Genomic DNA, 23,524 nt, shown 5'->3' with positions numbered 1-23,524 from the left:
TTACATATAAAGTTATACGAAATAAGGCTATTTTAGAGTATAAGAAATACCTCAACTTGCAAGCCACATGTTAGAAACCCCTGGTCTAATTATTAATGTAAATTAACGCAATTTAACAACTTTATATTAAGCACTTTATTTCTAGTTATTTCACAGCTTTACTGATTTTATTTTCTAAATTAAACAAAGTAAATAAAGTGTATTTGTTAGTTGTATTTATATAAATAAAGTTTTGACAACCTGAAGTAGAAATGATCAAAGAAAGCATAAGAAATACATTTGAAAATATTTTATCAAAAGAAAACATCTGGAATTAGCACACCTTGTTTACTTGAAGTAATTGTTTGTATAGCTGCTATTGATAACCAAGAATAGAGTATTTTCTACTTTTTTCTAACAAAAATAAATTTTGTTAGACTTTGGTTTAGTAATTTGACAATTTTTCAAGCAGTAACATAAAACTGTACGAAACTAAAAGATAAAAACATGTTTATCAAAGTTAAGGTGTTGAAAGAATGTTTAAAACGTTGTGGCTAAGAAGTATTTATTTTAAAAAAATCGAGAAGCTTACAAGTTTTCAAGAATACTGTTTTTTACTCAATGATGTACTTGGAATAGTATTTTTTACTTCCTAAGTAAAATTCTAACTTTAAAAATTAATACAACAACTATCTTTTAAAGTTTACAAACCAAGCTAAACTTACTCAAAGTATATTTACTTCAAAATTAAAATTAGTTTTATAAGTTAGTAATAAACAATAAAGAAATTTTTTTTTTTCATATAAGGCTAAAACATTACATTCAGTTTAACAAAAAGATCTTTCATTCTACCTTTTAATTGTTTTGCGTTTAAGTTTTCTATTGTAAAAACACTTTATTACAAGAACGCTACACCTTTATTTTTGCTACATATACTAAATTAGTAGCACTAAAATGGACTTTACTAACAAGTAAGAATAAACTTTAACATAGATGTTTGTTATTCAAAAGTGTATTCTTTGTTACATAAAGTTTTTGTTTGTACTAAAAATAGTTTAAGTTACACTTAACTTTGTTTTTGGTACCAGCTTGAAAACTATAAAATAACAAAGTAAAAGTTTATAGAATGGTGATTGTTTTTTATTTATTGAAGCCTTAAGCTTAGTAAATTCATTAAGCAAGTAGGTTTGTTTAAATAATGTTGAAATTTTGACTAAACAAAAATAGCATTATTTATGGTTTCTGAATCGAATGAAGTTTTTGTTTATATATCAGACAACTGTTAAAATATTAAAAGTTTAAAATGAAACTTTTAAACCGTGAACTAAATAGTTAAAAAAAACAAATGTTTGAAGCATATGTCTGCATATTAAAAATAATGATTTTACTTAACTTTCTATAGCTCTTTTAAAGCGCTTTTTAGTACGGTGAATAATTCTTATTACTTATATCAATATTAATGATGAAATATAGTATCACTAAATAAACAAAACTTTAAAAAAACTATCTTAAAATTAATTGTTATAAAGTTGTTATTTTAACTATGTTTCTAGCTAGAAATATACTATCTACAGAAAATGAATCTAGTTTTAAAATTAGAAAAAGAAATGAAAACTGTTTGTGTTAACTACATAGTTTTTAATTTTTAACTTTCGTTTACCATTGAATTTTAGTCGAACAATTAAACTTCAAAAAACGAAAGCACAACAACACTTGTACAGAATTAAATGATATTTATTTTAGTATTGTTAAGATTGTTTTATAATTTTAAAGTTTACTGCGTATATCGTGTAGTTAAACGTATTAGATTTGCAATAGATTTTTAAAAGTTCTACTTTAAAAATAAATTTTACCTAAAAAGGCATATTATACTACAAACAAATAATTCAAAGAAACTAAATGCAAAAAAAAATCTATTTTTTTATATTTTAAACTTAAAGATATCTTTAAAAATAAATTGAAATGTTTAAAAAAGATCCATAAAAATGTATTTAAACAAACTAAATTAATTAAAAATTAGTCTTTTTTAAACTTAAATCTTTGAAATCTATTGTGGGAAAACAATAAAAAAGTCTGTATATCTAAAAAGAATTAAACTATAGTTTCATAATAGCTGTTTGCTGTAAAAATAACTAACAAAGTATTTTATGGCAAGCTTTTATACGTAAAATTCAGACATTCATTTAAAAAAATTTGGACTATAAACTTTGAAAACAACCATAAATTTAAAATCGTTAATGTAACAACAAAGTTGAAATTTTTACAATTTTTGAGCCGTATCAATTGAGTGTTAAAAAAAACTACGTATTTTATTTTTAAGAATGTCTACTTATACATTTTTATTGACCTACTAAAAATTTTAAAAATATTTTATTACAATTTATGCATTTTATAATACTTATGGTAGTTTTGTTTTTAAAAACATATAATTTTAAAAGAAACTTACAATATAACTTTAATATGATTATTTTAATTTTTATTGTATTGTTTTAAAAACAGTATACTATTAGCAATGTTTTTTTAATAATTTGAGTCGTAAAACTTTTTTATATAGAACATTTTTTAGTTTTATTAGTTTGATTGTCATATATTAATGTGAATTTATAAATTTAGACTAAAAACTTCTTTTAAACTTAACCGGTTTTTTTGCAAAAAACTTTAGTTTAATCATAAGTAACAACAGTATCAAACAAAATTTAATATAAAAAGACATTACAGTTTTAATAACAAATAATAATAATATTATTATTTATTTTAAGTTTTCTATAACTTTAAAAATAAAGTTTTTATAAACAGTAACATTTTTAGTAAAATATATATTTTGTACTTTACTTATTTATACTATTTATTTAAGATTTTATTCAACTGATAATATCGTTTGATTTGGTTCAAGCGAGTGAAACATTGTTTTGTTAGTAAAATTTAGATTTGTGAAAATATATAATTTAAAAAAAAAAACTAGACGAGCAAAATAAAAAAAAGTACTTTTTGTTATGCATGTTTAACATAAAACTATTAAAAGCGTTCAACAAGTAACTTAAACAGTTGTACAATAGTATTAAATTCTAACTAAGCTTTAAAGATTTTGTATAACACAAACTAAAAAACAAATAACACTTTATTTTACGATGAAACTACATTTAATATTCTAAAACATTAACTAGTACTCATTTACTTTTTCGCTTTAAACACATTTAAAAATAGCTTTTAAGTAATTTGTAAGCTCAGTTATTTGTTTAGAAACAAACTAAGTTATAAGTTCAAAACCGATTTAATACTAATAGCTTGTTTAAAATGATAAGTGTATACCAGGGGTCGGCAAACTGCGGCCCGAGGGTTAAATGCGGCCCGCGAAGGATAATTCTGCGGCCCGCGAGCACGTTGTTTTTTTGGATGGAATGTGGCCCGCAAAGAAAAATTTTGCGGCCCGCGAGCATGTAAATGTGGCCCGCTGAGCACAAATATATTTTAGTTAAACTTGTAAGATTAATTAAGTTTAAGTGCCTGTATAACATTTTAATAAAATAAAAGACTTTACTATTTTAGCTTAGAAATGTGAAAAAGACAGATTAGCATTCCACAAGGTTTTTTTTTCTCAATTTCATAATTACTTTCTTCTTACAACAGAAAATTATTTTCTGAAAAAACTAGTAAGATAGTTATTTAAGACCTATTTAGTAAATAAACTAAATGCAAATGTTTTTCGTTTTGTACAAAATTAATGCACAGTAGTTGACTAAAATGTCACTTCTTTACCGTTTTGTTTTTTTTTACACGCTTTTATATGCCTAAGTTTTTATTACAGATGTTTTATTACTAAATGCTATATTTTGGGGTGCACAAAAACATTTAAAATAACATAGTAATAAGAAATAAGTTTAATTTTATTCAGGTTTTGACACTTTTAATTTTTTAGAAGTTTTCTTTGCATTTTAAATTAATTCTTTTCACACCAATGAACAAAGATGCTCATATTTTAAAAGACTTTTTATTTAATACTTAACGAGATCAAATTTAGTTTATACATAATTTCCTAAATTATTGTTTCTACATGTAGTATCTAAGTGTTTAAAGACACATTTAAAAACAATACGTATGACATAAATTTAAAAAGTTTTTGTTAGGTAAAATGTTAGGTTTTTGTTAGATTTTGATTTAAACAAAATGTTTTTTTTGGGAAAATAATTTAATTTTTATGCGTTGCATACTACTATAAACAGTTGCTGTATTTTGGAACTATCCATTTAGTACAAACTAGATTGAGAAATGGAAATTTATTAAGTTTACAAATTTTTAATCATAATAGTTCAAATTCCATCAAATAAACAAATAAAAATTGCCACACACTTAGATTATGACTATTTAAAGACTTCAAACCTCAGGTCAATTCAGTCATTTTTCAGTTTTTGGCTTGAGTTGCTTTTTGTATACTAAAACATCAGGCTAGTTTTTGGTCACTCAGGCTAGCATTTTTGCTTTAAAGATAGGTAAATTAACTATATGATGTATGTTTTGTTCAATGCACATTGTTGGTGTGAATTAAAATATATCTTAAATTTTAAGTCTTGCAGCTGATATAATTTGAATTATTATTTATATTATTTGTATACACATAAGTGTGAACAATTAGTGTTGCCAAAAAATTCCGGAAAAGCTTGGAGTTTGACAATTTACACTTAAAAAATCTGAAAAAGCCTTGAACTTGAGAATTTTCGAAAGAACCTAGAATTTTAAATAATTTTTATATGTAAAGTAATGGAATTTCGATTAGACACAAAAAGTCTACCATATTAATATTGTTTATTAAAAAACACATTTAAAGTAGCATAACAGTTTCTTTTAAATTTTTCGTTAATATTTAAGACATTTATTTTTACCTTTGACTTAATTTTATACTAAAATAAAAGCAACAAATTGTACTTTTAAAACTTTTATATTGGTGTATTGCACCTTTGCTTTAAAAGTGTCTTTACACATTGCTTTGCCTTGTATTGAAACTAAACCTAGAAACACTTCTAAAATGTCAGAATTAATAAAATCACCTGTAATAAAAATTCTAAATTGAGCAATATCTGTTGTGTCAGTTCTCTCATCTTAAGAGATTGATTTAAGTCCTATTTTGTTTTATGCGGCTTAATAATCTTCAGACATTTCCTAAACATGACTTTTTGTTAATATTGAAAAATCAACAAAAATATGTTATTAACTTCAACACAAATTATCTAAATCAATTTTCAATTCTAAAAGGAATCTTTTTTTAGTAATTACTTTTGCTACTTTATAACTTGTTTGAACAGTTTTTTCTAATCATTATGTAGTTACTAAAAATAGTTATGTGCGTTGTTAAAACTGACTTAAGCGATTTTTTTTTTCGTTTCTCGCAATAACTCCAAACTAACGTATTATAGTTGTTATAGATCGTCTTATAACTCACATATACTCTTTTTAATTGCAATGTTTTTATTGCAGATAAAGAATTGCTATAATGCTCAATAGAAAATAGGTTTTTGTAATTCATTAATAGCTTAATAACTTTTTATATAATTGTTAAAAGTGTTTAAAATCTAAATTGTCCTTTCAATCTGAATTAGGTTATTTTTTTTTAATTATTAAAATTAATTCACTGTTAATAAACATCGATATTACTTTGTTTTGTGAACTTTATTTTAAACAGTGTTGACAAACAGGATAGTTTAAAAAAGTTTCGAAACTCAGACTAGGTTAAACCTGTTCAAGAAATTTCTTTAAAACTCAAATGTATCTGAAACTTTTATTTCAAATACTTTAAATAAATCTTCGACTTCTCAGAATAGTTTTTATGACTTTAGTGTAGTTAACTAATTGTAATTTTTTATGTCTATTTACATATTGTGCTTTTTTATAATAATGATATTTTAGTTATGTATTTAAGCTTGATTAACAGAAAGTTTTTAGCTATTTTAACTTTCAATAAACTTTTAATATAATTCAGATACTTTTGGTTTTAAAGTGGCAACCGTGTACTAGCAAAATATTTTATGAAAATATTCAAACATTAATTATGTTAAAAAATAGATTTAGCTTATCTACTTAGGTATTAACTTTATGTTATTAACTAGTTACTGAATTTTTAAAAGAATGCAAACTATTTAAGACGCAAAAATTATTTTCAAGAAATTAATATTTTTTAAAATATGAAAATGTGGTTCATAATATAAAAAATGTCTAAAAGTGACCCATAAATGTTTTTCAAGCTCGGTTTTTAATAGAGAGTTAAGTTGTAAGTAAAGTAATAAAATAACTTATCAAGTTTAACTCATTATGTGTTTAAGAAAGAACATATTTTATTAAGACTTAAGTATCTTAAACAATGTAAATTCTATTCTAGTATATATTTATATATCAAATAGTCACACTATGTGTAGCTAAAAGTCATTTAAAGTAATAAAGTGAACAAAAGTAAAACTATCTCTAGTGTGACCAAAACTAAAGCCAAAAAGTTATTGAAATGTAACTAAAACTAAAACTGTGGCCCGCAAATTTTTTGAATACTTGAAATTTGGCCCGCAAGCACCAACTGCCTGCCGACCCCTGGTGTATAAGAATAACTTCTAAATAAGTTTTTAGTTCTTATCAAACTAGTTGCTCGATTACTTTATTTAAGTTGAAAAATTTATAAAGTTTAAATAAAATCACCTTAGTTTAGAACAGTTTTTTAGACAAAATAAACAAATTAATAGTCGAAAAAATGGTTTAAGGACTTGAAGTGTAGAAAGAACTACACAATACTTATTGTTTTAACTGTTTTGAGTTTTATTTAAACAATAACGAAGATTTTTAACTTTTAAGTCTTGTTCTTTTATAAACTTAACATAGATATTAGTTTAAAAAATAAAATAAAAACATTAAGGAAAAATAAAACCGAACAAAGAAAAATTATTTAAAAAAACTGAAAAAAATTTAACATGAAAAAATAAAAGAAACTTGAATTGTAGAGTGTTATATTATTGCTTAGAATAATAAACTTAGTCGTGGATTACCGTTAAAAAATGCAAAAAACAGATAAAACTGAAAAAGTGTAAAAGCACACTATTTTTCACATATGTTTTATATTTTCTCAGTTTTTCTTTTGTTTTTTATAGCTTTTTTATAATGCTAATCAACTAGCCCAACTTTCAACCCTTTGGATATCAAAAGTAAGTTAGTCATACTAAATTTAATACACAACAATAAATCTCTGTACAGAAAAAAAGAAACAGTTTAGCTCTTGTGTTCTTTAGCGTACTTGCCTTTCTTTAACAAGTTTTCTCTCTAAAAATTCAACTCTACTTTTTAAAGAACCGACGTTTATCTTCAAAGATTTGCATTTGCTTTTTAATGTTCTGATAACAAACAAAAGAAAGCAAACCGAAGCTAAAACACAAAAACCTACTATTTGCCATAAAATAATTGATTTATTCACGTTTTCACTAACAGCAAAAACAGCTTCACTTTTAACATACTCGTTAGCACCAGAGTCTACTTTGTTCACTGCGCAGTCACTTTCTTTTTTAGCCGGGTCCAGACAAATGAACCTGAAGTCCCAATCAACGCAGTCTTGCAGACGCGCGAGTACAGATATGGAGCCTTCGATGCCTCCCAGGGGAGTGTACAGCGTGGAAAAGCAAGTGCCTTTCTGTTTGGTGATCCAGTACATTTTGCTGTGCAGCGTTTCGTTCCACGCCGCCCCGTTCGAGAAGACCCTGTACACTTCGTTTCCGCAAAAAATGTTGTTCAGGCCCACGTGGTAGCTCGCGATCTGGTCGTTGGGTTTCTCGAAAATTCCGCACCTTTGATCGGCGACCTTTTGCAGCGCCTCGTGGTCTTCGGCGTTGGTGATTGGCGCTAATATCTGGCCGAGGCCGCGGCAAAATTTTTCCGCCTGGCAACTTGTTACTTCCTGCGCGTGAAAGGTAAAAGTACCGGTTTTTGTCGTGACGCTGGTAGGGCACGTCTTGTCTACTTGCACAACCATTTTTACTTAAATATTGTCTGTGTTTCAAACATTTTAAAATCGTAGTTTAAGTGTTGTTTGACTTATACAGTTTGACTTTGTTAAACATTAAATAATTTCTTTACTAGTTTTTAATTTGAATAGTAATAATCAAATATAACAAGCTGACACCACAAACAATTATCGAAAATTGTAGTTAATAATAACTACAAAAAGCATTATAAAAAGATCATTTAAAAGCTTTTGTTGTATTAAGTGGTGAGAGTTTAAACGGTTTTAGGTTATTTTTCTTTAAAGCATTAATAAAAAATTACAAAACTGTTTTGTTCATTGTAAAAATACATGCAAACTGTATCAACATAAAACTTTGAAGATAATTTGGATACTTTATAAAATATCAAAAACCGTTTTTTCAAATAATTCTTTTCAGTAAGTTTTGCGATCTATAAAATAGTTTTAAGTAAGTAAATAATATTTTTTTAAATATTTTTTTATATAATAGTAGCTATATAACACAAGTTGATCAAAATATTGTCCTGGTTTAATGTATATAAGTATAACAAAAGTGTTTTTATACAAATAAGTATATATATGTACTAAAATTTTATTTACATAAACACATTTGTGATGTTATTCTAAAAGAACAAAAATATAACATTAAAGTATAATTAATCAACACTTATTTAGAAGTAATATTTTCAAAACTAAAGTTTTATTTATTAGCAAATTCAAAAACAATAAAAAATCACAATTTTATTTTAAAATATTGAAAAACAAGCTTTAATTAGATTTCGAATCTTAATCTTTTTATAAAGTATTATTTTAAAAAAATAATGAATTTTAAAAACATAATCAAAAATTAAAACTGTTAATATAAAGCACTATAATAAAAAAATTGAAAAATATGTACTTATTTATCTAAACGTAAAATACTTTTTACTAAATAAATTAGTTAGTTTGTTATATTTATTAATTTCTTAGATTGTTTGTACTTACAAATACGTGTTTATAATAAATCATCTTACTCATAAAAATGTAATTCTGCATGACCTTTTAGTTTACGTTAATTTTTTGCAGACTCCGTAGAGCTGTTTAAATTTTATGAGCAGTTAAAACTGTAAATAAATAAAGTATTTGCGTTCAAAAACTCTTGTATTATAGCAGAAGGTAAAAATTTGCTCGGTTAGTAGAATTTTATACGGTTTTTTTAATTTCTCATTATATTTATTAAGTGATTTATTACGTATATTTTTACAAAACAAATTGTGCTAAACAGTTTTTGAAGTACGAACTTTTATTTTGAACTTTGTGTTTTAACTCCTTTTTTTGATTAAAACAAAGTTTAATAAAAAATTTTGAGTACAAACAATACTCATTTTTTAAATATTATATTGAAAAAAGCTAAAAAACTCGAGCTTTTAAACATTTTTAATACAATTAAGTTGATTAACATTATCAGATACATTAGTTGTAGTAATTATAAAAGAATACATAACTGTTGCACTGAAGTTACAACTTTTATTTATAAAAAAAAATTTGTAAACAACTTGCAAAATCTTCAGTTTCATTTATAAGCTAAACAAAAGCCTTTTAAAAATTGAGTATATTGTTGTTTTACAAATTCTACTTGAAATCTTTAAAAATTTGAATTCTACAAATGCAATGCTGTTTAAAAAAAAAGAAAGTTAATGTCATTTTATCAAAAATATCAAGTTATGTTTTGTTTTAAAAACAAAATATTTTATGTTAATATTAAAGTAGTATATTAGCAAAGAACTATAATATTTTATACTTTGTCTTTAGTTTTTACAAGCATTGTATATTCTACAAGCTTCTTTTTAGACTTTTCATAGTAAAGCCGTTTAAAAACTTATTTTAAAGTTTTATTTGGTGTTTTAATTTATTTCAGACTTTTTTAGAAAGTAAGTAATATTGAAAATTCCATATATAACTTAATTTGAAAGCTAGATTGTTCAAAAATTATATACTATATTTTTTGTAAATTTTCAAACTTATCGTTTTTAATTTAGAAAACTAAAATTAGCATTATTTAATTTAGAAATTACGCTTATATTAAGTAAATATTTATCTAGTACAAAATAATTTATCTATTAATTTAACATACTTATATATGTTAAAAATTAAGAATTATGATATTTTCAACTAAAAAAACTGTAGAACAATTTTTTTTTGATCAAAAACTGTTTTGTTTTCATTTGTGATACACTTAGTATTATATAAAATCTGAAAGAAACTTGGAAATAAGTTTGTAAGTCGTTTATTATTATTTTAAATTTTACATAGTTGCTAGGTGTAATATAAACTTTAATCGCATTTATAACCTTAAAAAAAATTATACATAATAATTTGTACTTTATAGTTTCTTAAATATAAATGTATTTAACACTTACCATGATTTGTTTTAAGCTTTATAACTTATCAAACTTTTAATATATCAAAAACAAATAGTAGAAAACCTTTTACACAAAAGTATATTTTTTTGGCTCCTTATAAAATAGAAATGATATTTAGATATTAGATATTTTTGATTGGATACTTGAAATTATTTTTATGTTTATTAGTATTGTTAAAACAAACATAAGCGCTTACAAAAAAAAAACTACAAAGGCTGTTTTTAAGGAATTGATGAAGTTTGACTAATAAATGTTGCTTATTCTACAACATTTTTTTATTTAACAAATAATCAGTGTTAAATAGTAAATTTAAAATTTATACTTAAATGATTATTGAAGAATTCTTTGTTGAAAACATTCTGCTACATACAAAAAAAAAAGTTTTATGCAATGTAACTTTTCTTTTATTGAAAAAGTCTATTTGCTGTATATATTTTTGCTGAAGCTTTAAAAAAAAATACAAAACAATGTTATTATGCTATTGGTTTGTAAAACTTTTAGAAGTTAGTCAGTTGCTTAAAAATATTTAAGTAAAGCACATAAAAACGTTGATGTTTTAGTTTTAGATCAAGTATAATATATATAGAACTTTAAACTGGAAAACAGTGAAATATTGTTAGAAAAAAAATTGAATATGACAAACATTTTGTTTATAATTTAAGTATTTAAAATAACCAGTACTAAAGTTTTTTATACATGAAATCTTTTAAAAGACTTTTATAGATATCCAACTTAAAAAGGTGTTTGTACGAAATGCTAAACAATAAATTAATTTTAACTTAAATTATTTAATTTTATATTTAACATATTCAGTTTCTTTTATTTATAATAATAGATGGCAATATTTTATTAAGTTGTTAGTTAATGTTTTTCAACAACAAATTTTTTTTACAAGTTTTAAACAGTTATACATACACCCGTATGGCATAAAAATGTTTTTCTGATAAAAATTAAAACAATCTTTCTATAAATTTTGTAATTATTAAAGCTTTAAATTTTCATATTTAAATTATAACATTTTTTAAAATAATTTTAGCGATTAATAAATAGAAGTTGATCATTTAAGGTATCTATTTTCGTAAACATGCTTTTAAAATTTAATTTTCTTATGTGTCTTACTAATCCTAAAAAAAATTAACCAAAAGGTCAATTAAAGTTTTCACTTTTATTTATTGCAAAGAATTTTTGAAAAACAAACTTTTGTTTTATCAATGAAATAAAACAGATCATGCCTATTCTAATTTATTTATGTATGATACTTTTTAAATAATAAAATATTTTTTACCTATGTACCATACTTGCTGGAATCAGTTTTAATTCAAGGTGTCAAATATAAAAAATACTACTTGTGCAAAAAAAACAAAAAACTGTGAATTTCTATAGCTTGCTAGCTAATGATATAATCGCTAGAAAGATACGAAACTAAAATTTCTCTACCAACAGTTGCATTCAAAAATATTTTATTCCACTTAAGCACGATCAAAAGCCGTATTAGTCTTATTAGTATTTGAAAAAAGTAAAAAACTTTTTAATACCTGTTAAACAAGTAGATTTTTAGTTAAATTTATAACTTAAAAGTAAAAAGTTAAATGTTAACCGTAAAAGAAAATTATAATTGTTTTGTCCTTCCTTTTAGAACCTTCATTTGTTTAAATTGATTGTTTGAATGTAAAGCGTCATTTTTTTATATATTAATTTTAATTAATTTGTGCACATTTCTACAGTAATGACATTTTAAACTTTTTTTAAATAAGAAATTCAACATTCATTCTAAAATTAATAAAATTGTTTTTCTTTTAAGTCTTAATTTCAAATTAATAAATAAAGTTTAAATGTCATTTTAATAAACTTTCATAGTTTAACCGTAAGTAAAGATATTTTATTATTAAACCAGGCTTGTAGTATAAAAGCATCTTAAAAAAACCTAATAGTTTTTAAGATATGTTCTAAACTTAAAGAAAATATTACAATATCACACTACAGTAAAACCGTAGATGAACACTTAAAAAAACATGATGAGTTTTTATTTTATAAAATTGCCTGTATATACTACTAATGTTTATAATTCCTTCATTTAATTAGACTTTTAAACAGATTTTAAATATTTAGGGTGTCCGCTGGTTTTTGAGAAATTTACGATGACAAAAATGTTTATCTATATGATAAATTTTACGTGTCAAATCCAAATTTCACTACTTAGCATGTAATTTTTCTTTTAAAGTTCAAGGTTTTTTCGAAATTTATTAAACTCCAGGTTTATTAGCCTAAACTGTCAAATTCCAGGTTATTCAAGCATTACAGGTTTAGTGGCCACCCTGAATATTTTGAGGTTTAATTTTCATAACAGAGTTTTAGTCAAAAATAAAATCATCAGTTGGTAATAAAATCTTAATCAAAAATAATTTTATTTGAATACCATTCATAATATTTATTATCAGCTGACGATCTATTTTTTGAATGAAACATCATTAAAAAAAAAAGTTTTGGAAGTTAAAAACGTCTTGTATAAAACCCGAAAATACGTCAAAATGTTTTTAGTTGTATGTAGTTTGTTTACTTCTATTTTATGTGCTTTGAACTACAAAATTTTAAACTTAAAAAAGATGAGTAGTCTTGTTGAGAAACAATTTTTGTATTGTACTAGTTTATTCTTTTGTAAAAAATTTCTACTTAATCCTTTCCCAGTGGGCTTTTACTTATATAAAATTTATAGTAAAATTTCAAACGTTTAAATATTTAAGCTAATTATTTGTTAATAAAAATCCTATAAGAAGCAAGTTCGCTGGAGCTTGTGGTAAAAAAAAAACTTTCACACTAATGTTTCTTAATTAGTAAGTACACATATTCACCTTCTTACCTACTTTATCTTCTATTTTTTTTTTGCAGTACTTCAGGGACGTAGCTAGCTTAAAAAAGTTACGAATCTGCAAAAAAAAATCAAGAATAACGTGTGATGACGTCATAACGGGAATAGAGTAGTTTTAATTAACTTTAATTTTATATGAAAGTGTGCAGTTTTGTTAAAAGTTTAAAAATAAGTTGAATGTTGAAGTACAATGAATAACTGAATACAAGGCAATTTGTACTGCTCTTGACCACCTATAATTCTTTATGTGTTAAAACTTTTATAAACCTATAAAACCTTTAATTTAAAATAAAACTATTAAATAACAATTTAACTTTGGTAGTATTACTGATAGGCCTAAAATATATAAGTTTGAAAACAGTTTACCAAATTCAGAAAAAAATTGCAAAAGTTGTTACTTTTATTAGATAAAAATCATAAATTTTGGAGTTTAATAAAAAAACAAAAGAGATACAAAATAAAAAAGTTCACAACATTAGATAAAATTCAGATATACAACTACTTTATTTTGTCGAAAATAATTAATAAAGAAAGGAAGAGTACATGTTTTTGTAAAAGTTATTACTAGCTTTGGTAGCATAAAGATTTAAGCTGTAAAAAAGAATAAAACATTTTTTACTAAGAAAAAATTTGTTTAATAAAAGCTTTAAAAAAGTAATCAAACTTTTTTTTACAAAACAAACTTGTTAAATAAAACAACTTAGTTAAATAACCACAAACTTTGAATAATAAACATCAATAGTTTTCAGATACAATGTGAAACATATAAATAAATTCAAACATAAAGATTTTTAAACATAAAATATATTAAAAATTTTTTTTTAACTTGTTATGAATTAATAAAATAACTATACACTTGTTAAAATAAATAGTATTAACTTATCCTTTTAATCTTAGATTAAAAAGGTTATATTAAACTTATTTTAAAACAACAGATACAATACATATTCTTGGTACGTTTAAAGAAAAAAAATTTACAGTAATATTTAAAAACAAGTTGAAACAAACTTTATGTTTTACATAGTTGTCTAAAAACATCATTCAAAGAGCTTTTTCTTGAAGTACTTATCTGGAACTCTTTGTAACAAACTAAACTTCAGATTGATTGACTTTAATAGTAGCTTTGAGTGTCAATGGTACCAAGTGGTGGTTTTACTTTCTAAAGATATTTGCATAATTTTAACCTTAGAAAACTTAACTTTTAAACTTAGTTTTAAAAATCTGTAAAACAACTAAATTTGTTAAAATCCACACATAGTGTACCAAGTTTACAGTAGTAATACAAATAAAACTCAAAAACTATTTTTCAAAATGTAAAGCTAACTAGAAAATACAAAAGTACCAGGGGCGTAGCGTGGGGAGGGACGCTGGCGCATGCGTGCCACCCAAAAAAAATAAGTAAAAACAAAATGCAATATCTTTATTCTTTATTGTTTTTTATTTGCTTAATTTGCCTTTTTTTAACTATGTTTTTCTACTATTCGAAAAGTAAAACGAAATTTCGAATACCAATTAGTGACAAGTTAGGGAAATTACCCAGTAAACTGATTCGGTGCGTAATTGCAATTGCGCACCGATGTTGATGAAAAACTCCATAAGGAAAAATTTTATAACTTCATTAACTTCATAAGAATTTAGACTCAAACAGTACGCAACTAGTTAGTGCACCGCAGTAGTATAACCTTATGGCAGATTGTTTTACAAGGACAAATGCTAACATATTGTTAAGAAACCATAAAGCTAAACCTGTTTTATAGTGATAATGATTCAAGAATAAACAAACTGTAGTAAAAATAGCAATAAACAATTGCTAATAAAATAAAAATAAATTGATAATAAGAATAAAAAATACTAACAACATAATTTAAAAGAAAAATAACAAAAAACAGAAAAAAATAAAAAAATAAGTTAAAACAAATAATAAACAAACAGTTCATACTGTGATTACAGTTTTAATCTCACTATAAAAAAAAAAATTGTTTAAATTAACTAAACTTAAAATTTTTTTTAAGTAGTTTTTTTTTTATTAAGTAACAAACACATCAAACTTTGTTATTTTATCAGCAATAAAGTTTATAAATTAATCAATTTTTGTAGCAAGTTATTTTAAAATTTCTTTAGTCACATCATGAATAAATTTGTAGCAACTTGTAAAACAGAATTTTTTACAATCAATTTTTAGTCTAAAAGACATAATTGAATAATTTTAAATTTTGTTTTAAATCAAATTTTAAATGATATTTAAAAAAATTTATTTCTACCAAATGTTTGTAGTATTTAAAAAATGCTATTCCCTAAAGATCTTAGAAAAACTGAATTTAAGATAAGTGAAAAGTTATATTTGTTGTGAATTTTTAAAAGCATTGAAAAAGTTAACCTTAAAAATTTATCTTTCAAACATTTTGTTTTGTATCAGAAACATTTAGTAAAATCTTTCCACACACTCAGGATAACTCAAGATTTTATGAAGTTTTGGAAAACTTTAGTATGACTCAGTAAAAATCATGATAACTCAGAATGTTTTAAGTATTTTAAGCTCAGGCTGACTAAGGATAGACTTGTTTTTTTTAACTCAGGGTAGATTTAGTGGTTTTAAAAGCTTTGTTATAAAGCTTAGTTTCTATTAGTTTGTAACAATAAAAAAAATCTGTAAAAGAATTTAAAATGCTTATGATGACACGTGACATTTTTTAACTAACTCAGGACAGTTATTTTGACTCAAAGAGTGGCAAGGCAATCCTGATATCTTCAAAGTTATTTTTTTTTTTGTAAAATATGTTTTATAATACTAAAGAAAAAGTAAACATAAGTAATATTGTATGGAATGTTGCTAGTATAAAGATATGTCAGGTAGGAAAATTATCTAAAGTTCCAAAGCTTGAATTGAAAAATAGCAGACCAACACCAGATATTGCTATTACTCAAGACTGCAGTTCAAGTGGTTTGAAATTTTTTATTTTAATTTTGTTTATATTTAAAATTTTCTTCATTTATTAAGATTTATTTTTACAGTTTTATATTGTAATATAGGTAAAAATGTAGAAGTTAAAAAAAAACTAGCTCCTTAGATTTCTCCTACAAAAAATTTAAAACTTTCAATTTTAATACTAAAGATTTAACATTTTTATATAAAAGATAAAGATAGTATATTAAAATCTGCAACAAACTAAAAGTATGAGTTATTTTGAGTTTAATTTTAATACAATTCTTTTTGTTGATATAAAACAGATATTGAACATTATTTAGAAATTGCACAGAGAAAAATGCTTTGAGGTATTAATTGTTATACTTAGTTGACTATTTATTTGTAGTTTAAGGCCATAGGGGGCTTAAGCCATGTTTTTTAGAAGTTGATCTTATTTGAAAGATTTTTTTAAGCTTTAAGATGCTTTTTATTGTTTTAAAAAATTCGAATTATTTTTTGAGATATGACCAGTCAAAGTCGGGCCGCATAAAAGGTTACCTATTGGAAGGAAAAACTAAAACAGTGAAAAAAGGCTTGTTTGTTTCAAATCTATCTCCTCCTTCATTTTTCAAGCAATCTTCTTCAAACTTTAACAGTTTAATCTTTATACAATAACAGAAAAATATTAGTTGTAAATTTTAAAATTTGTAGTAAAAACATAATTTTTTTGAAAGAAAAAGACTTTTTTTTATAAAATTTTTATTTATTTTAATTATCTAAATTCATCAGTAACATTTTTTTTTCTTGTAATTTAAGAAACATTTTCTAAAATTTGAAGAAGATTGCTTGAAAAATGAAGTAGGAGATAGATTTTTAGTAATTTTTTAAATTTCCGAGAAAATTGACCCCGAAAAATTTGCGGCCCAAAAGTCTTAATTTAGGTGATTTTTTGAAAAAAAATTTGCGCACCCCCTGACCAACATACCACGCTACGCCACTGGTAAAGATTACACAAATAAAACATCAAAACATTACTTGACTAAAGTATAACCACTCAACACTTTTTTGTATTAAATAAAAAATACAACTTTCTATTTATTTAAATTCCAATTTTATACACAAACTTACGTTGACTAGTATTGTTTTTGACAGTACAGTCAGATGCATTAAACGCATTAAACGTCTGTTAAGAAAGTCTTTTGATATAAGATTGAACTAAGAACTGTAAATTGGACCCATAAAATATTATCATATATTTGTCTATAACCGTGGTCAGCAGCATTTAAATTTTAACAAGTTAGGTTTACTTAAACAAGTTTTTCACGATCCGTAATTGTTAGAAAAAATTCCCTGCGATTCGTTGTATTTTAAAACAAGTTATATACACTAAAAAATTTATTATAGTGAAACGAAACTTTATATTCAAAAAAACGTTATTCAAAGTAAAGTGATATGCAACCTTATAAATATGTTTTATTAATAGCTTTTAGTTATTTTATACAGATTTTTTTCAAGTTAAATTTAGTTGTAAATCATAGTTTTACTAGACCCTGTCTGTATAGAAAACAGTTTGTTATAATTTTGTTTTCTAATTTCGTTAATAAATAAACTATCGTAGTTTGGTTTTTCTAAGATTTTTATAGAGAACAAATTAAACACATAAGTGTTTTTGAGATAAAAGTAGTAGTTTTAATTAATTTAACTTATCCACCATTACTTAGCTTGCAAAAACGTTTGTGTAGTATTTACTACACGTTTACTTTGTAGATATAGTTATGTTATGCCCTATCGTACTAGTGGTTTATTGAACAAAAACGAAAAAAAAATTCCTCATATCGTTCAGGGTTAAAAACTTAACGTAGTTTAGTTAGTACGCTACAAATATTTTAGATAACAAAAACGAAGTTCTATTTGTGTTAAACTTTCACCTAAAGAGTTTTTTTTTTAAATTGAGATGATATTTTATTTCTTTTATTTTAACGATACATTTTTGTTGTTGTTTTTGAATTTTTAAATTATTTTTTAAATTCTTTTTATAAGACTTTGATTACTTAAGAATGTTTATCAAAAATATTTAAGTCTTATTCTTGTTTAGTTTCTTAATTAAATTTATATTTTGTCTTGTGCCTAAGTTTATAATTAAGATTTCATAAATATAATAATGTTTTGAATATACATACTCTGGAAGGCTTGAATATTTAAAAAAATTAGCTTTTAACTGTTGTCACATGCTTATTTACATATAATAACATATAGTCCATTCATGTCATGGAACTTTAAACAAAACAAATGCTCAAGAAAAATCATCTTGCATTTTTTTCAGCATAGTTTTTAAATTTAATATATTCAAAACTAATAATACTTTTAATTCAAGGTATTGTACAGTAACTTCGTACGACCCGATGTTTGGAACAGCCGTCCCCAAGATTGCGAAGTGGATCGGCGACTTAACCGGTGAAAAAGACGGTTTGACCGACGTTATGATTTTTTAAGTAACCGAAGATAATTACTTGAGTGCAAATACCTATATAGGAGGACCTTTAGCTGTTGGATAATTGGTCGCGCGTTTTATTTGGTACCGTTAAAAGCGCAGCAATAAAATGCATAAAATTTTGTATAAAATAAAACAATTTTAAGTATCTTTATTCTGAAGTAAAGAAAAATAATAACAGATTTTTTAAACATTCTGATATACTTTACAAATTTATTTTACAGACTTATCTAAAGAACTATTCTAAAATTAACTTTTAAATATCACTTTTAAAGTTTTGTTATTAGTATTTCTAAAAAATGCGAACAACATGTTTTTTAGTTTTAGAAAAAAAAAAAATAAAATTTACATTTTTATCTATTTAGTATTTAATTTTTTTTTAATTCAATGTCGTTCTTACTATATCAAAAACACCACAGATGTTTTTGTGTCAAAACTTTATTCCGTTTAACGGCGTTACACTGCTCTCAAATAAATTTAAGAACAGATCCACTGAGTCTCAAAAAAGCTCTAAGAAAAAAATTCTATTCTTAGAGCTTTTTTGAGACTACGTAGATCTGTTCTTAAATTTATTTATCTTATGATTTAAATATTGTATAAGAGTGTATATACTTTTGTAATTTGTATAACCTTTTTTTATTAATTTTATAATATAAATTATTCTATTTATATCAAAATTTCTCACTCATATTTATTTGTACTTGAAAGTTACTAAATTTTGTACAATATATCCTTTAAAAATGTGGCTGCCTACAGTTTTATTTTTTTAAATTATAAATATAACTTACATTTAATTTGACCTGTACCTGATAATACCTGTTTACCCTTGTTATTCGTTTTATTTGTTATTAAATCCTTTTTTCAAGATAAAAATTGTTAACTTTGTGACAAGCTGTACTAAAAATTACAACAGACATTGTGAACATTTACAATTTACGGTTTTTTTTTTTACCTAACGTATAAAAGTTTAAGTATATACTTTTAAGTACAAGTTGCCATCAAATTGTCTTTTTTTAATTAAATTGTTTGTTTAAAAAATAGATAAGTTATCGTTCTAATTTTCAAATATGTTGCTATTTAACAAAAATTAAACAACTTTTACGTGAAAAGGTTTTAAATGATAAATTTTAAAGTCGATATAAAAGATGTCGAGCTCTTATTTTTATTTAAAATTTTTAAAAGTTTTAGTTTATTCAAAATAGTGGTTTATAAAATTTTCTCAATAAGTTTAGTTTTTAATAGAGTTTTGCAAAGATTTGTTTCTAAAGATTTTTTTGTTGATGGTATTGCAGTTCAGTTTAGTGCCTTATTAAAATTAAATTATAAGAAAAGTATATAACTTTACTTTATCTTAAAGTTTATATGAAAGTTTAATTGTTTAAATTAATTTTTTATTTTTTAAACACTTGATCAGGTCTGACAAAAATACTTTTTATGGTAGTTGAAACCTGGTATACTATTTCGAAAAATTACAACTAAATTAAGAAATATTCTTAGGTACTTTTAATACATGATTTATTTTAACTTGTTTTGAACTACCGGTTACTAATATAATTCTACCATTTTAAAACTTGCTACTAGAGAATTATTTATTTATAATTTTAATGGTATTTCATATTTTAAAGTAATTTTCTACATGCTTGTTTTAAAAATGGATAGTTGTGAAGGACTAAGTTTCAAAAGCTTATAAAATTAATAAAAAAATTTTTTTTGTTTACTTTGTTTAGTATAACATAGTTTTTTTAAATTACAACTAGCTTTATATTTAAACATAAAAATATTTAGTCTGTGTATAATATAGGGGCATATTTTGACTGGTTTCTTATTTCCTGTGAACCCCCTAAAAAAAAGAAAATAAAAAATAAAAAAAGATTCTTAGAATATCACATAAAACGTTGTTTATTGACTTTGTTTTGGTTATTTTATAAACTTTGAATAATGAATGTTGAATTTATAACACTGAAAGATTATAAGTTTCCTTAACAAAAAATATTCGTTTTCGCCTAGCTGAATTAGATTAAAAATTAAATTTTAATTGTGACGTGATGATAGGTAAAAGTTTTAAATAAGCATTTTTTTTTCTGGGAAACTTTTAACTAAAATGCTCTTTGTTCCCATTATAAATTGTTACTTAGTGTACTTTTGATTAAGTATTGTTTTTCAACTAGTAAGTACAATTTAACTTAAAAAATGTCCAACATAATCACTAAAGTTTTATTTTACTTAGTTGTTTGAATAAAATAATGTTGTGTGAAGCTATTAACCCTTAAAAAGTTTAATTCAAAAAGTTTTCAAAATCATCTCTAGACCTTCATACCACCTGGAAATTTATTCTTTTTTCATTGAATAGTATTTTAATATTTTTATTTAAGTTGTTTTATTTTTGTATATCTGTTGGCCACAAAGTTGATTCTTGATTTTTTGAAATTTTCAACCAAGAGATATTTTAAAACCATAATTAGAATCCCTGCACAATCAGGCAAACATTTAATTATTATTTAAATATATTTTAATTTAATTGTATAAGTCTAACCATTTTTTAGTAAAATTTTAATTTTTATTTAAGTTGTTTTATTTTTGTATATCTGTTGGCCACAAATTTGATTCTTGATTTTTGAAATTTTTATCATGAGAGATTTCAAAACCATAATCAGAATCCCTGCACCATCAGGCAAACATTTAATTACAATTTAAAGGTATTTTAATTTAATTGTATAAGTCTAAACATTTTTTAAAGTAAAATTTCAATTTTTATTTAAGTTGTTTTATTTTTGTACATGTTAATGTATATTTAGTGAAATTTCAATTTATTTAGACTAAATTAATTGAAAAAAATACTTTTACTATAATAGATATATAAATGTAAAAAATTAAAAATTTAAAAGAAAATTTGTAAGAGCTTAATCTATACTAACATTTAAATCTAAATTGAAATTATCTTTTTAAAAATTTATTCTAGTTTTAATTATTTTATAATATCGTTACCTCATAAAAAGATTATTTTTTTATATAGTAAGTTAGTTATGTCTGTAACAGTTGAAGAAAAAAAAAAGATATACAATTTGTAAGTTCATAATTTTTTTCTGGTTCTTTTAGTTTAAATTTATCTAAATGTAATACATTATAATAAATAAACAAATATAATATTTGTCTATTACTACCTATATGTTTTTTATATTTTTAATCAAAAAAAAGCATTTTAAACACAGATTTTTTCGGCTTAATTTTGCGTAGTACGCATAATGCGTACTTAATTGGCAGTGCATACCTAAGAAATGCGTACTTAAGCGGCTAATTAAGAACAAAAATAAATAGTGAACCCCCTCTGAAAAATGTCTAGACGCTCCCTTCCCTATTTTTGTTAGTGTACACCAAGCTCGTAGCTTGGTACGTTTCTGCAAATCTGCAAAAATGTATACTTATGTGCAAAAAACTTGCTTTTATTTCAACTTGAAAAGACTTTACTTTCTTAGCTTTTAGTCTTTATTTATACTTAGCTATGCACTCCTGAAAAATAAATTTGACATATATGTATTCTTTAGCATTTTTAGTGTCGTAAAAATTAAACGAACTAAATACATCTAAATTGTATACATTTAGCGCGTTAAAGATTTTATTTGTCATAAAGCTGCATTGCAAAATTGATTCTAATGGAAGCTGTAGCTTTTATTTCAAAAATCTATATCATACAATTTTATCTTACAATTTTTTTTTTAATTTAATGTTGTTTCTATTGACTACGTTAAATGTTTGATTTTGTAAACAATATAAATGTTTTTAAGTTAAGTTGTGATTTTCTTATACTTATTTTCAATTAAAGTTTAATGGGTTTACACAAGTGGCATTACATAAAGAGTCATAGTGGGTGTGGAGCAAAATAAATTGCCTTGCATACAGTTATCACCCATACTTCAACATTCAATTTTTGAAGTATTAACATAACTGCATAGTTTAGTTATCATGCGTCATTTCAGATGATTTGATTTTTGCAGATTCGTAACTTTTTTGAGCTAGCTACGTCCCTGGTGTACACTAATCAGTTGACTTAAAATTAAAAACTATTATAATTTATGAATTTGTTTGTTTACAGTTAGATTTAAATTATAACAAGAAAGGGAAACCCCGAAAAGCAATAACAAGCTTTAAAAAATGTAGCAAAGCCTTAGATAAATATTACAAAAAGTCAGTTATGGTAAGAAAGGAAAATGTGAATGCTCACAACTAAGGTCAATGGATTGGTGTGAGGAAAGACCTTTCGGTCATCGATTCATTGATGTCTCTCTGGCAAAAATTTTGTAGACTATTTAATTAACTAGTAAATAGTTACTCTACTTAACTTATAACAAAAATATTCAGTTTTTTTTTTTTTTTATTTTTTTTTTATGGTAAAAAAACATCAGTCTAAATATATATATAAATTGGTATATATAAATGATCTTCAAAACAACACCAGTCTAAATGTGCTAAATTTTGCAGACGATACATTATTATATACCACATTTAAAAAAGACAATTACAAAACAGACACTGCATACCTTAATTCAGAACTAGATAATGTATCAAAATGGTTAAAGGATAATAGGCTTAAACTAAATACTGATAAAACAAGGTACATGCTATTTCACTCTGGTAAAACAAAAGTTTGGAAAAACACAAGTTTACAAATAAAAATAGGTAATACATCCATATTAAAGGTAGAAAATTATAAGTATCTTGGTTTTACAATAGATAGTAACCTCAATTGGTCTGACCATATTGAAGCAGTAAAAACAAAGCTATTGAAAACAATAGGTATTTTATACAAAACAAGGTACTTTTTAAATCAAAAATCCTTATACTACATCTTTAATTCTCTTCTAATGAGTCATGTAAGATATGGTTTGTTGTGTTGGGGTAG

This window comes from Thalia democratica, chromosome 5 (genome assembly GCF_965202585.1).
Source record: "Thalia democratica chromosome 5, ktThaDemo2.hap1.1, whole genome shotgun sequence".
In the NCBI taxonomy this organism is placed as follows: domain Eukaryota; kingdom Metazoa; phylum Chordata; class Thaliacea; order Salpida; family Salpidae; genus Thalia; species Thalia democratica.
The sequence above is the reverse complement of the archived record's forward strand: the minus strand, read 5'-3'. Positions refer to the sequence as shown.